The 14,085-nt window shown below is 42.3% G+C and overlaps 1 protein-coding gene across 11 annotated transcripts in view; it reads left to right on the top strand.

The window, feature by feature from the left end:
• Window positions 1-14,085, top strand: part of CHD8 (chromodomain helicase DNA binding protein 8) — a 62,002-nt gene that overhangs the window by 6,026 nt on the left and 41,891 nt on the right. The window contains exon 2 of one of the 11 annotated variants that reach the window (XM_041738397.1): window positions 10,973-11,034. The exons of 5 other annotated variants lie outside the window; for them this stretch is intronic. The gene's annotated coding sequence lies outside the window, so the exon portion shown is untranslated. Of the gene's footprint in view, window positions 1-9,016; window positions 9,221-10,972; window positions 11,035-14,085 lie in introns of those variants that run through there. 5 more of the 11 variants (XM_041738388.1, XM_041738393.1, XM_041738395.1 and 2 more) reach the window with 5 other exon arrangements.

Consider the following 14,085-nt stretch of genomic DNA (forward strand, 5'->3'; position numbering starts at 1 on the left):
GAAAAGTTCAGTGCTGACCCCTGTGGAACAACTGTCTCTGACCACACTGTACCAGTAGGCATTCGGTAGCCTGTTAAAGCTGTACCTTTAGCAGCTGAAGAACCTTGGGAATGTAAGATTTATTTTTGTCTTTGTATCTCTGTTAAAAGGAAAAAAAAAGAATAATCGTTTGTTTCCTTTATTTAACTTATTTTGAAGATAAGATTATGTGAAACACTTTAAGCTCTACAGAGGGAATTCACTTGGTCAGTCTTGCAAATAACTATTTTTTAGCCAGTGCAAGTCAGACTAGTCCACTAAATTTAAATTTTCATCAGGCCCATTTCACTGGGGTCATTTTTTGTGCCTGGAACCACCTGTGATAGTAACAATGCCTTATAATGTTTCTCCTCCCTTCAACACATACTTTTTTTTTTTTTTTTTTAAGATTTTATTTATTTATTCATGAGAGACACAGAGAGAGAGAGAAAGGCAGAGACACAGGCAAAGGGAGAAGCAGGCTCCATGTAGGGAGCCTCATATGGGACTCGATCCCGTGACTCCCAAGATCATACCCTGGGCTGAAGGCAGCGCTAAAGCGCCGAGTCACCCGGGCTGCCCCATACACTTTTTTTTTAACATAAATGTTGCAATGAAACAATGCCTCATAAATAATTAAGTCTTTATGTTTTTCTGTTAGGCTGAACAAATGTATGCATACCTGGCCCACTTAAAATGTGTTGTGGCAGGGGAGCATAAGGAGGACATCAGGACTTTGTTACTGAAATTTGTATATATATATTGTTACTTATGCCTGATGCCCACAAGTGGCATCATACAAGGTGCATGTAGTGATCCAGTTAGATATTCCTCAGCTGGAACCCAAAATAATATTTTTACCTTGGTGACCATGTGCCAGCAAAGAATTTTTCTAGCTAACTTGGCCTGAGGGCAGTGATCCTTAAAGATTAGGGTCTTATTTTATGTCTTCATACTTAGGCCAAAACTCTAGAGTTTTACTGGAAAAAAGTCTACAATGAGGCTGACTTGAAAATGAATCCAGGCCCTATTTTTGGGTCATATAGGTATAGGTCATCTGTTTGTTTCTTTTCTTTTTTTTTTTTTTTTAAGATTTTATTTATTTATTCATGAGAGACAGAGAGAGAGAGAGGGAGGGAGGGAAGCAGAGACAGAGGCAGAGGGAGAAGCAGGCTCCATGCAGGGAGCCCGACGTGGGACTCGATCCCAGGACCCTGGGATCAGGCCCTGGGCTGAAGGTGACGCTAAACTACTGAGCCACCCAAGGATCCCCATCTGTTTGTTTCTTGCCACAGCTTTAAATTGACCACCACTGAGGGTTTTTTGTGGTCCTAAGCCTAAAGGAGATAACTAAAATTTCATTACTTTCAAAAGTAATTAATCACAGTATAGAAAATAGTTTTTTATGTATATTGCAGATAGCCCAGGTTCTAAAAATTGAAAATTCTTATGATTTTATAATGCCTTTTAAGAATGTTTTCTAGTAGGAAACATGCCTCTGCCCGTTTACTATCTCTGCAGTCTGAGAGAAGCCCTTGCTGTTGCTCAGAAACCTCCCCGTTACCTCTCCACAGCCTCACTTCCACACACCTTTGGCCGGATGTCGAAAATACGCTCTTCCAAGAAAAGTACATTAAATGCCCATTACCACCTGATAAGCAAAGGGAATATTGTAGTGAAATCATACACAGTTTTTGCCTTTGTGGAACATACATTCTAAGGGTGGGGGGGACATCAAACATTTAAGTATATAAGCAGTTATTTAATCTCTACTACAAAAATGAATTACGGGTTTTACAGGGGAATTTATAATAGTGTAGTAAGGTGATTAAGAGTGTGACTTCTGGGGGCGCCTGGGTGGTTCAGATGGTTAAACATCTGCCTTCGACTCAGGTCAGGATCCGAGAGATCAAGCCCCAAATTAGGCTCCCTGCTCAACAGGAGTCTGCTTCTCCCTCTCCTTCTGCTGTTCCCCTGCTTATGCACGCTTTCTCTCTCTCTGTCAAATAAATAAGTGAAATCTTAAAAAAAAAAAAAAAAAAGTGACTTCTGAAGCCACACTGCTTACATTTGAATCTGGCACCACTTTTCTCTAGCTGTGGGATATTTGGCAAATAACTTAATCTCTAGGTGCCTCAGTTTCCTTATCTGTAAAAAAAAATAATTATTTCAGGCTTAATAGAACTAAATATGTTACTGCATTTTCATTGTTTAGAAGAGTGCTTACCATGTAACGTATACTCAGGAAATTTGGCTGTTTTTTTGTCTGCAACATCAGGGAATGCTTTTCTTTGAAATTATGATGTGGCAAGATATGTAAGTTAAATAGGCAAAATGGAGGGGAACCAGTTACAAGGCACTTGAAATACTTCAGGACAGTGAAGATGGTAAATTGATCCAGAATAGCAGTAGAAACAGAAGTGGATGCATTTTTTAAAAATATTTTATTTATTCATGAGAGACACAGAGTGAGAGGCAGAGACACAGGCAGAGGGAGAAGCAGGCTCCCCTGTGGGGAGCCCAATGCAGGACTCAGTCCTAGAACCCTGGGATTACCGCCTGAGCCCAAGTCAGAGGCTCAACCACTGAGGTCCTCCCCCCCCCCCCCCCCAGGCATCCCAGCAGTGGATGCTTTTGAGAGATATTTAGAAGGTAAAGGTAGGATTTTAAGATAATGGATATGGGTTGAAAGGAAGAGGTTTTCTGGTCTCTGCAGCTGTGACTGAATAGGAGATGCTGAAGAATGATTACCCTCCTTGTGTGCGTGCACTGGTGGTGGTGGTGATGAAGGAGACCAGAAAGATTACCAAGGAATCAGCCTCCTTGAGGTAATAAGTCTGTTGTACAGAGGGGTGCCCAGGTGGCTCAGTCAGTTAAGCATCAGACTCTTGATTCCACCGCAGGTCATGGTCTCAAGGTCATGAGATCAAGTCCTGAGCCTGAGCCCTGAGTCAGGCTCTGTGCTCAGTGCTGAGTCCCCTTGAGATTCTCACTCTTCTTCTCTCTTGGCTCCTCCCCCAACTTGCAAGAAAACGTTTGCTCTCTTTCTCTCTCAAATAAATAAATACATCTTCTTCTTCTTCTTCTTTTTTTTTTTTTTTTTAATAAGCCTGTTATAGGGAGAGTTGGACAAGTGGGTCAGCCACGGAGACTAGAGACACTCACTACCAAGAAAAGCCATTGAGTAAGCAAGTAGATGTAAAGGTCTGGAGTTCAGGGCTGACTTCTTGCTGTGAGATATAAATATGTAGATAATTTGTTGAAAGAAATAATAATAGTTGAGGCCATGTATGTAAATTAGACATTCTTGAAAAAAAAGTGTAGAATGTGAAAATTAAAGAGGGCCTAGGATCAAACCTTCGTGAACTTCAACAATTAAAGGCTGGTAGAGGAGAAGGGTAGCAAAGCAGAAGTGGCCAGAGATGGAGAAGGAAAACCAGAAAAGTCATCCTGATGTCCTGAAAGCAGTCCCAAAAAAGTGAGTGGGAGTGGTTTTTCTAAAATCTTTGTGACCCTTCTTTGGGTCTCTTACCACTCAAGGTTGCATACTAGGGACCTAGAACATCTAAGTCATATAGCAGGTTTAGGCTGACTGAACCCAGTTAGTTGAACATAATGTTTAAACTTCAGAATCTAAAGTGTAGTTATTCTTGTTTGCCTTAGATTTAATATAGAGGAAGAGAGCCTGAGTGCACATTCAAGTACATAGATATTAGCCTGCTGAAATTAACAAATTATTTTAGAGGCCATTAATCTGAGTGGTGATCCCTTCTCAAGCTGACTAGCATCTTGTAGGTAGATGGAGACAATGGCGAAACCAAATTGTTTTCCCAACAATCTATCCAGCAACATTTGTTGAGTATCTCCTAGGACATAGTGTTTATATGCCAAATACTGTGTTAATGGTTTCATTAATCTTCATTAATGGCCCTGTAACTTGATTCCCCTTTGTACAGAAGAATGCAAATGCACTAGACTCAGAAAGGTTAATTTACTTGGTGGGACAGAAATTTGAACCCCCTCTGACTTCAAAGCTCATTATACCTTCCTGTACAAGTATAACTAAAATATAAAGTAAAAGATACTTCCCCTAAAAGAGTACTTAACAAAATGCCATGAAAGCTCAAAAGAAACTACTTTGGGCTTGACGAGGAAGTAGAGATTAGGGGCTCCTGGGTGGCTCAGTGGTTGAGCCTTTGGCTCAGGGCGTGATCCCCTGGTCCTGGGGTCAGGTCCTGCCTGCACCGGGCCCCCTGCAGGGAACCTGCTTCTCCCTCTGCCTGTGTCTCTGTCCCTCTCTCTGTGTCTCTCATGAATAAATAAATAAAAATCTTAAAAAAAAAAAAAAAGTAGAGATTAGAAAGCTTTCAATTACTACATCCAGTGGACATTTTAAATTATATTATACTGTTAGACACTTTTGCTTTTCAATATAATCAGTCAGTCTTTCCCCCCTGCAATGCTCTCCTCTGTGACATTGCACTGCTTGCTTCTCTAGCTTTTCCTTCTCTACCTACTTATGTAGGTAGGTTTTGGGTTTTTTTGACTTGTTAAAGTTTTTTAGTTAGCTAGCATACAGTGTAATATTAGTCTCAGGTGTACAATATAGTGATTCAACACTTCTATACGATACCTAGTGCTTATCGCTGCAAGTATACTTCTTAATCCCCATCATCTATTTTACACCCTCTGCTTCCCCCCCCCCACCCTCCCCACCCCCCGCCTTTAGATAGGCTCCATGCCCAACTTGGGGCTTGAACTCACAACCCCGAGATCAAGAGTTGCTTGCTCTACCAACTGAGCCAGCCAGGTGCCCCTCTTATTCTGATTCTTCAATCCTTTTTGTTTTATTTATTTATTTATTTATTTACTTACTTACTTATTTATGATAGTCACAGAGAGAGAGAGAGAGAGGCAGAGACACAGGCAGAGGGAGAAGCAGGCTCCATGCCGGGAGCCCGATGTGGGACTCGATCCCGGGTCTCCAGGATCACGCCCTGGGCCAAAGGCAGGCGCTAAACTGCTGCGCGACCCAGGGATCCCCTTCAATCCTTTTTGTTTTTTTGTTTTATCAAAGTAATCTCTACTCCCAATGTGGGGCTTGAACTCATGACCCTGAGATCAAGAATTGCTTGCTCTGGGGTGCCTGGGGTGGTTCACTCAGTTAAGCATCAGACTCTTGATTTCCGTTCAGGTCATGATCTCAGGGTCTTGAGATTGAGCCCCACCTCAGGCCCTGCGCAGGGTGTGGGGCCTGCTTGATTCTTTCTCTCCTTCCACCCCTCAAAGAGCTGCACACTCTCCCAACTGAATCAGCCAGGTACCCCTGATTCTTAAATCCTGATGTTCTCCTGAGTTCCTCCTTAACTTTCTCACTCTACATCAGAAATCTCAACACTTGGGTTTCCAGCTAAGTGTTTTGTTTAGCCTGCAGAGTGTTCAAAAAAAATTTTTTTTAATTAGTTGTCTACATTTAAAACCTAGATTTACATAAAACTCTATTTCTGGCATTTGAAAAATCTGAAGTTCTTGCTCAACCTTGGATGTGCATTTCCATATGGCAACACTAAACTAGAGCTGACTAGCAGCTACTCTCTTTGTAATGGTCATGGATTCTTCAATCCTTCACAGACCCCAACATTTTCAGTTGACTCCCCAATAGTATTGGTGCAGCTTTTTGTATACTTGATCTGTTCTGTGAACTCCCAGGGTAATCTCCGTTGTCAAAACTGAGAATTCTATATGTATCATCAAGCCAATTTTTAGATTAATACATCCAGTCAACTATCAACTATCACTACTTAACTTGCTTTGGGCAACTCAGACTCAGCATAGCTGAACTCATCTTTCTCTCTAAACTCTGGGTTTTAGGCATTTTTATCCCCTAAGTGTTACTTTGCTGTGTCCCTTCCTTCTTCTTTTTTTTTTTTTTTTTTTTAAGATTTTATCCATTCATGAGAGGCAGTCAGAGACATAGGCAGAGGGAGAAGCAGGTTCCATGCAGGGAGCCTGATGTGGGATTCGATCCGGGGACCATCAGATCACTCCCTGAACTGAAGGCAGATGCTCAACCGCTGAGCCACCCAGGTGTCCCTGTCCCTTCCTTATCATTACCTTTTGACCCACATTGCCATGATTCAGGCATTAATTGCCTTGTTAGGGTTCTTGGTTACAAACAACAGAAATCATCTTTTGGCTAACTTAAGCAGAAAGGGGATTTATTGGAAAGATACTGTGTGGCTCACAAAATCAATACAAATGCTAGACAATCTGGATTAGAAAATGATCTGAAACAAAGAGTTTAGAGACAGAGAACACATCCCAGGTCATACTACTGAGTAGTCTACTTAGGATGCTGTAGTAGAACTCTAATGTCTGCCACTGCTGAGTATTGTTGGTTGGTTCTGGGTGTTTGCATTACCTGTGCAGTCACATTTCTTTGAAGGACTGTCCACTTTAACTACTTTAGATCATGCGTGTACTTTGTCTTTGCCAGGAAGAGGAGGTGGAACCGCTCCCTCCAGGCCCTGCTCTTGATTTCCCATCTCCTACATCTCCATCTCCTTTAGTGGGAGGTGAGATCCAGCCTTCCATTGAGACTTCTCCCTTAAGCTGTTTCCCCAATATAGGAAAGAGGCTATGGTTGCTGAGAAAAAAAAAAAATCAAATTTCTATTATATAGCTCTTTTCTGGATTACCACAGTAGCCTCCTAACTGCTTCTATGTCCTCTGACCCTTCGTTTCCCAGAAGTATTCTCCACTCAATAGCCAGACTTAGCTAACCAAAACACAGTTCTAATCATGTCATTATGTTTCAGTGGCTCCTAATCCACCTATCAGAAAATGCTTTAGCATGGTACTCAAGGCCTTCTTTGAACGACCTGGCCCTTCACTTATCCTTTCAATCTTATCTTAATTTCTTCTTGTGATTTACACTTTGGCAAGACTCAACAGCAGAGTTCCTTAGAGTTTCCTCTTCGTGTCTCATGCTGCTTGCCATTGCTGTGCTTTGACTTTCTTCTTATTCCTGCTGCCTGAAAACTCCTTTCTTGTAGGCCACGTTACCTTCCTTAGTTAACTCCTCTCATCTTTTAAGAAGTGACATCACACTTACCACCTTGTATTATAATTGTTTACATTTGTTATTATTTTCATAGTCCGTATTTTCCAAACTCATCATATACATATATATATATATGGTAGAGATTATGTCTTATTCACTTTTGGTTCTTGAATATTTCCACATTAGTTAGTGTATTATATGCTCAGCAAAATGAAGAGGCAGTTTTTAATTTTTTTTTTTTTAATTTTTTATTTATTTATGATAGTCACAGAGAGAGAGAGAGAGGCAGAGACACAGGCGGAGGGAGAAGCAGGCTCCATGCACCGGGAGCCCGATGTGGGATTCGATCCGGGTCTCCAGGATTGCGCCCTGGGCCAAAGGCAGGCGCCAAACCGCTGCGCCACCCAGGGATCCCCAAGAGGCAGTTGATGTTGATCTTAGGGGATAAGATTTTCATGAGGCAAAAAATGAAGTAAGGATGGAGTGTAGTTTGAAGACAGTAACATTAGCTAGGCTATGAGAAAAATTGAGACAATAGGAAGTTGGGGTGGTTTTTCTTTGTTTTTTGGCTAGCATAGAAGTGTTTATGTAGAAGGATAATGGTAAATAAGTCTGGAAAGGCAAGGTGTAGTCTTAAGATTTGTATCTTAAGTAACAGGGAACTTTTGAAAGTTTTTAAGGAGGAAACTGATTTGACCTCAGTGTGTTTTAGGAAGTTAATCTGGTAGCACATGGATTTGTAGGGGAAGGAATCAGTTTTGAGGGTTGTTTTTTTTTTTTCACAAGCAACTGCATAAATAAAGAGGTGGCAGCAGAAATAAGAGAGTCAGAAATACAAAACCTAACTTTCCTTTTAATTTCATAGTTGAATTATTCATCTCTCTAAGCCTCAGTTTTTTCTCATCTGTACAAGAGGGTTGACTTGATATAATTGTCAAAGTCCTTGCCAACTCCGGGATCTGTCTGTGACATCTCAGGATAGTCCATGGGATTTGGCAAATGATTGTGGATGGTGGATTCAGGAGGAGGTTTTGGAGATGTCTTTGAATTTTTGAGTCTGAGTGAATGGGAATTTAAAGGAGTGGTATTGGTGTTCCTAACAATAGTGATAATGCTAGCTAGAATCTTAAAAAATAGGAAAGCTAAGGCCAAGTTGACCTTCCTCAGTTGTGTCCTAGAGTATAGAAAACAGGATTTCAGTGTTGAAGCTAGTTACATTTCAGGGGAAACTAGTGGTAAGCAGCTGATTTTAGCAGTCGTTTACTTTGATGGATTTAAGATTGGGTACCATCATTTGGGGGTTGACTGGTTTCATTGGGAATTAGAGTGGTCTCAAGTGGCACTGCAAAGTGGATACTGGCTAATATGTCAGACAGGCTGAGTTTCAAGAGAAGTGATGTAATGAGGGTCAGAGATCAGGTTTAGGGGTGAGGAGTGGATGTGTGTTTTGGAGGTGAGGGGTCTGGGAATTGCCAGAGGGCACCTGGAATTACTTTCTAGAAAGTGATACTGCTGCCCAGAGGTTGGAATATTGAGACTACAAACCAGCATTATGGTTGTGGCAGAAAGTGCTTATCTGTTAAGAGTAAACCATGTAAGCAACTAAGTTGACCCACTCCCATGAGGGAGGGAGGATTTGTCCCCTCTTAATGAGGAGTGGGATCCGGTATAGTTACTACAGGAGAGGGATAGACCGGGCTGTAGAAGGTAGGGGTTTACTGGAGGCGGAGTTGGCAGTGTGGAACCGTCCCTCCCGGTTTACACGCTCTGGTGTGCAGAGTACAGTGTAGGTGGTGGGGAATTTAATCCCCAGGACTACTTTGCCGCAGCAGGAGGCTGTGCCTCTGGCCAGGCCCCTTTTTTCCAAGCAAGCTGCAGGCTTCGCCTGGGCCCTAGAAACCGGATAGGCCTCTCCGTGCGCTCTCAACCAAGCCCACGGCGGCGGGGGAGGGGAAGCCTTCCGTGGTCCCGCCCTCTGCGCTGTGCCGCGTTCCTGCCCCTGTGCTGAGTGGCAGCGGGCTGCTGCCAATGGGCGTGCGGGGCGGGCGGGAGCATCAAGTTAGGCTGCGCAGGAGGAGGGGGGAACTGGTGCTGGAGAGACAGCGAGAGGGGCGAACCGGCCCCCCACGGCCGCTGCAGGTAAAGGCACCTCTCTTGGCTCGCCTGGGCGAGGCACCGCTCCTTTTCTCCTTCGGGTCTTCGTCGGGCCTTCCGGCCTGTGGCTTCCGCCCTCACACTGCTCCCACCCGGGCATCCACACCCCCCCTCCCCCCGCATCTTCCCGTCTTGGCCATCCCCACCCAGGAGGGCACCCCGCTTGCTCCCTCCGTCAAGTGCATGTACCTCATTGCCGTTTGGGGGGCGCCAGTTGCCTGAAGCGCCGCCCCTCTGCTGTATGGGCCTTCCTGGCACCAACCCCGGCAGTGTGAGCAGGTAATGGACCCGGGTCCCCGCCACCGACGCCCCCACCCCCACCCCCACCCCCACCCCCACCCCCACCCCCAGTAGCGTCTCCCTCTCAGTCAACCCCTCACTTCCTTACCTTGCCCCTTCTGGTCTTTCATGTGAGGACATAATTTCTGTAGTTTCCCTTCTGCCCCCTAAACATACGTACATGCTTTTAGCTTTGTTAGTTGCTTATTTTACTTTCCTGTTTATTCAGAAAGGCTCACTTTACCAGCCATGTTTGCCCCCAGATGTCCGTACCCCTGATGGAGGCGTGAGTGCTTTCTCCTTCAGTAACTGGGGAAACAGAAACAGTAGCCACACACTTGGCAGTGAGAATGGTGAAGATAGAGAAAATGGCCTAGGATCTTGATCTTGAGGAAATCTCTTGAGGGGCTCCTAGTTAATAGCTCTATTTCTTACGGTCTGTGTCCTTCCATCCTGATCTTTTGCTGACCCTAAATTGTGATTATATTCACCTTGGCTGCTTACTTCCCATTTCTTTATAAGATTCGGGACTCTTTGGGTCTTAGGAATGTCTCTCCATGGCACAGTGTTTAAATTCTTCTTTTTAAAAATTATGTTGGTGATTTTCATTTTAGGCCTTCTGTTATTTTATTTTCAAGGGATTTCTCATTTAGATTAAACAGCTTCTACCCATCTTGTGTTTCAATAACATGTGTTTATGTCTGTCTTCAGCTGATCCTCTTGAAAGGATACAGTTTCCAATAACAAGATTTATACTTTGAAGTACAATAGTTTGTTCTTTTTTGAATCTTTGAGCAGTTAGAGGTTAAGTGGGCATGGGTAGTACTTTTCAGAAGTGCATATTACCAAATGAGTCAGTATTTGTCAATATGGCATTAGTTCATTGTCTTTTAAGAGGATGAGCAGTACAGAGAAGTCTGGAAAATGGATGTCTATAGTTCAGTTTATATAATTGCATCTTTTGGACAGCTGGACTAATCTCAGTGTTTCTTGTCCATCATAAACAATAAACTATAATAAACTCCCTTTAGAGAAGCCGTAAGAAATCTTACCATACGAGGTGTCGATAACCCTTCCTTCCAATCTAGGCATGCTTCTCCACTCCCCACCCCCACTTGTATTTTGCAGATCCTCACTGGCGAGGAAGATTTTGTTTAGTTTTATTGAATATAAATAACCTAAACAATGAGGTGTGTCTTCCTTTTCCATTTGATAGATGTGGAATTTTGACACTGAGTATGTACTTTCAAACTACACATACCTTTCATCCCCCAGTTGAGAATCACTACTCTGTTGAAAGGTATGGGAACATTGCAATGAAAAGTATAGAGTAGCATGAAAACAAAGTCCTTTATGATCATACAAGTTGTTGTTGAAATGGGCAAAATAAAGGAGACTGGTAAAATAAAAACCAGGAGAGTTGGGATTCTATAGATTGCTTTTTTTTTTTTTTTAAAGGAAGTATATCAAAGGTGGTAAATCTGCAGAAGAATACGGAGTAGTTTCCTCTTTAAAAGAAGGTGAGATGAAAGGCTGTTATATAAAGTATTTGTTTAGCATTAACTGGTTTGTTACATGGACATTATGGATTGGTGGCCTTGGATTCCAACCTTAACTGGCTTGTATGGTTCATCTTTCCACAGCTCCCAACCCTCCAGGTTTCTGTCATTAGTTTTAAATTATAGAAAATGATTAAGTGCAGTCATCAAACTGTCTTTCCTTTTGAGCATATACTTGTGTTTCTCTTTGGGGCACTGGTGGACTATGACTGGCTTTTCATTCTCAATATGAAAAGTCTGGTATGACTTCTTTAGGTAGTTTTACTGAGGGATCTCTAGGTGCTTCGTGTATTTGAAAGCTTAACGTTTATTCATTTATTAACATTTTATTTACTTGAAAGAGAGCATTATGGGGTTGGGGTTGGGGTTGAGGTAGGGAGAGTGGAGGGAGGGACAGAGGGATAGAGAAAAACAGACTTCCCTCTGAGCAGGGAGCCAGACAGGACACGGGGCTTTATCCCAGGACCCTGAGATCATGACCTGAGCTGAAGGCAGACACGTAACTGAGCCACCAGGCATCCCTTCAACATCTATTTAGTGTTGCTACCAGGATTTGAACCATAGAAAGATAATTCATGGGATAGATGAAGTTGGTAGAATAGGCCAGTTGTTGATATAGCCAGGATGACCCACAAAGTAAGAATAGAAGTAGGGGTAAAGAAAGAGGTGTATGATGGGAGGTTTCATCTTTTGAGAGTCAAGGGCAACTTAAACATGGCAGTTAGAGAATAATCAGGCAACTAGGATTACTGAATATGTACGGGATGAATTAGGTCAGTAGAGGTGAGTTGATGCGAGGGGACTGAGAAGTGGTGAAACTTGGTGGTGTCGCATTAAGTCACTGGTGATGTTTTTAAAATATCAGGCCCAGCAGCACCGGGGTGGCTCAGTGGTTGAATGTCTGCCTTTGGCTTGGGTTGTGACCCCGAGGTCCTGGGATCGAGTCCCGCATAGGGCTCCCCGCAGGGTACCTGCTTTTCCCTCTGCCTGTGTCTCTGCTTCTCTCTGTGAAACAAACAAACAAACAAACAAATCCAGACTGAACCGAGGAAGTAGAAATTTGGCCCAAAAATTGGGAAGGGAGTTAAATGATTGATTTACTTTTGAAAACTAATACTTGAATTATATAGGAGTAAGTAAATATTTCAGAAACTGTTAACGTTGTTTTTCCCATGAAAAATGTGAGGTGAGATTTCTCTCTGATACCAGGCTGCTATGGAGGAAAGGAATAAGTAGAAAGGACAAAATCTCCCATAGAAGAAGAAGCAGGTTATAAACTATTATCAGCATAAATTTCTAGTTAATGGAAACTTTTTATTGTAGTTTTTTTTATTTTTAAGATTTTATTTACTTGTTTGAGAAAGCACCCACACACATGAGAGAGAGCGAGAGGAAGAGAGAGAGAGAGAATGTGCACACCAGCAGTGGGGGGAGTGTAGAGGAAGAGGGAGAAGCAGGCTCTCCAATGAGCAGGGAGCCTGATGCAGGGGCTCTATCCCAGGATCCTGAGATCATGACCTGAGCTGAAGACAGCTGCTTAACCAACCGAGCCACCCAGGTGCCCTTATTGTGGTTTTTCTATGACACCTAATTGGATATTTAGTATAACTTATGTGGCAGTGAATAGCTGAAAGATATACTAGGTAGCCAAATAGGGCATAGCTAGAAAAAGCTGATGGTAGTGTTGAAGAAATTCATAAAATTATTGAGTAGATTTTTGTTAAATCAAGAAGTACATATAATTTTTCTCATTGTCATTTGGAGCAACTTTGGGGCAAGTATTAGATCGGAGAGGCTGGAATGAACCGGTGGAATAGTTTAGCCAGAAACGGGAAGCCATATGGATCCTGGGGGAGGTATGAAGGGTATACAATTTCTGAAGCAAGGGAGGTCTTGTTTAACATTGGTGGAGATGCTATGTGTACTTTGTAATTTTGTTGTGCCATCTACTGATCAGTCTGTTCTCTTTATATCTGAGTTTCTGGGCTATTTACCCACATTTAATTGTTTCATAAGGATAACTGGAATAAGTTGAAGAAGGGTAAAAGTACTTGGTAGGTTGTATGGAAAAGTCTTCAGTGAAGTCTGTATGTACTCTGTCACCGGCAGATTTCTTCTCTGATGTCTTCTAAAAGTTAAGAGAAAAGGTCTTGTCAAGCTAGGCTTTCCTGAATTGTCAAGTACTGACATCATCTACAAAGAACAGGCACTATTCATATTTTCATATAGTTTAGTTGTATGGTGGTGTACTTATAATTCCTTGCTTTAGTTTTTTCTTTTTCCAACATTTTCATAACTTAAATCCTCAAATGTGGATTTTAGTAAACATGCTTTCCGTTATCTGTAGGATAATTTTTCAAGATGGGAAACTACTGTCTCATCTTAAAATCGGGGAATGCCATTTGGGTTTTGTTTTGTTTTGTTTTTTAAGATTTTATTTATTTATTTATTTATTTATTTATTTATTTATTTATTTATTTATTTGAGAGAGAGAGACAGCAAGAGAGAGCATGAGTGGGGAAGAGAGGGAGAAACAGGCTCCTGCTGAGCAGGGAGCCCCATGTGGGACTCAATCACTACCCGAGCCAAAGGCAGACGCTTAACCAACTGAGCCACCCAGGAGCCTGCATTTAGTTTTTATGAGGACTGAATGGTTCATCCCATATACTGCAAGCAAATATATTAACTCATTAAGTATTTTTTTGAGTAGCTGCTGTGTACGTAATATCCTCTTGGTTCTTTAGGGATCCACAGATAAACAAGAGATGGTTCCTACCATCCAGGAACTTTTTGTCTCTTAGGAAAAGAGCAGCTGGGCCACCGTGGAGGGTTGTGCAGGGTGTGCATTGCCCATACTCATTATTATCATCATCAATAATATGTTTAGTATGACAATTTTCCAGCAGATGGCAGACAAGCATCTTAAGGAGCAGGCCGCATTGTATGATTTGCACAAAGGAACCATTTGGGCCTTCAGAGAATATGGACAAGAGACTGGTCATTTTAGTAAAA

The sequence above is a fragment of the Vulpes lagopus genome, chromosome 23 (assembly GCF_018345385.1).
Source record: "Vulpes lagopus strain Blue_001 chromosome 23, ASM1834538v1, whole genome shotgun sequence".
Lineage (NCBI taxonomy): Eukaryota > Metazoa > Chordata > Mammalia > Carnivora > Canidae > Vulpes > Vulpes lagopus.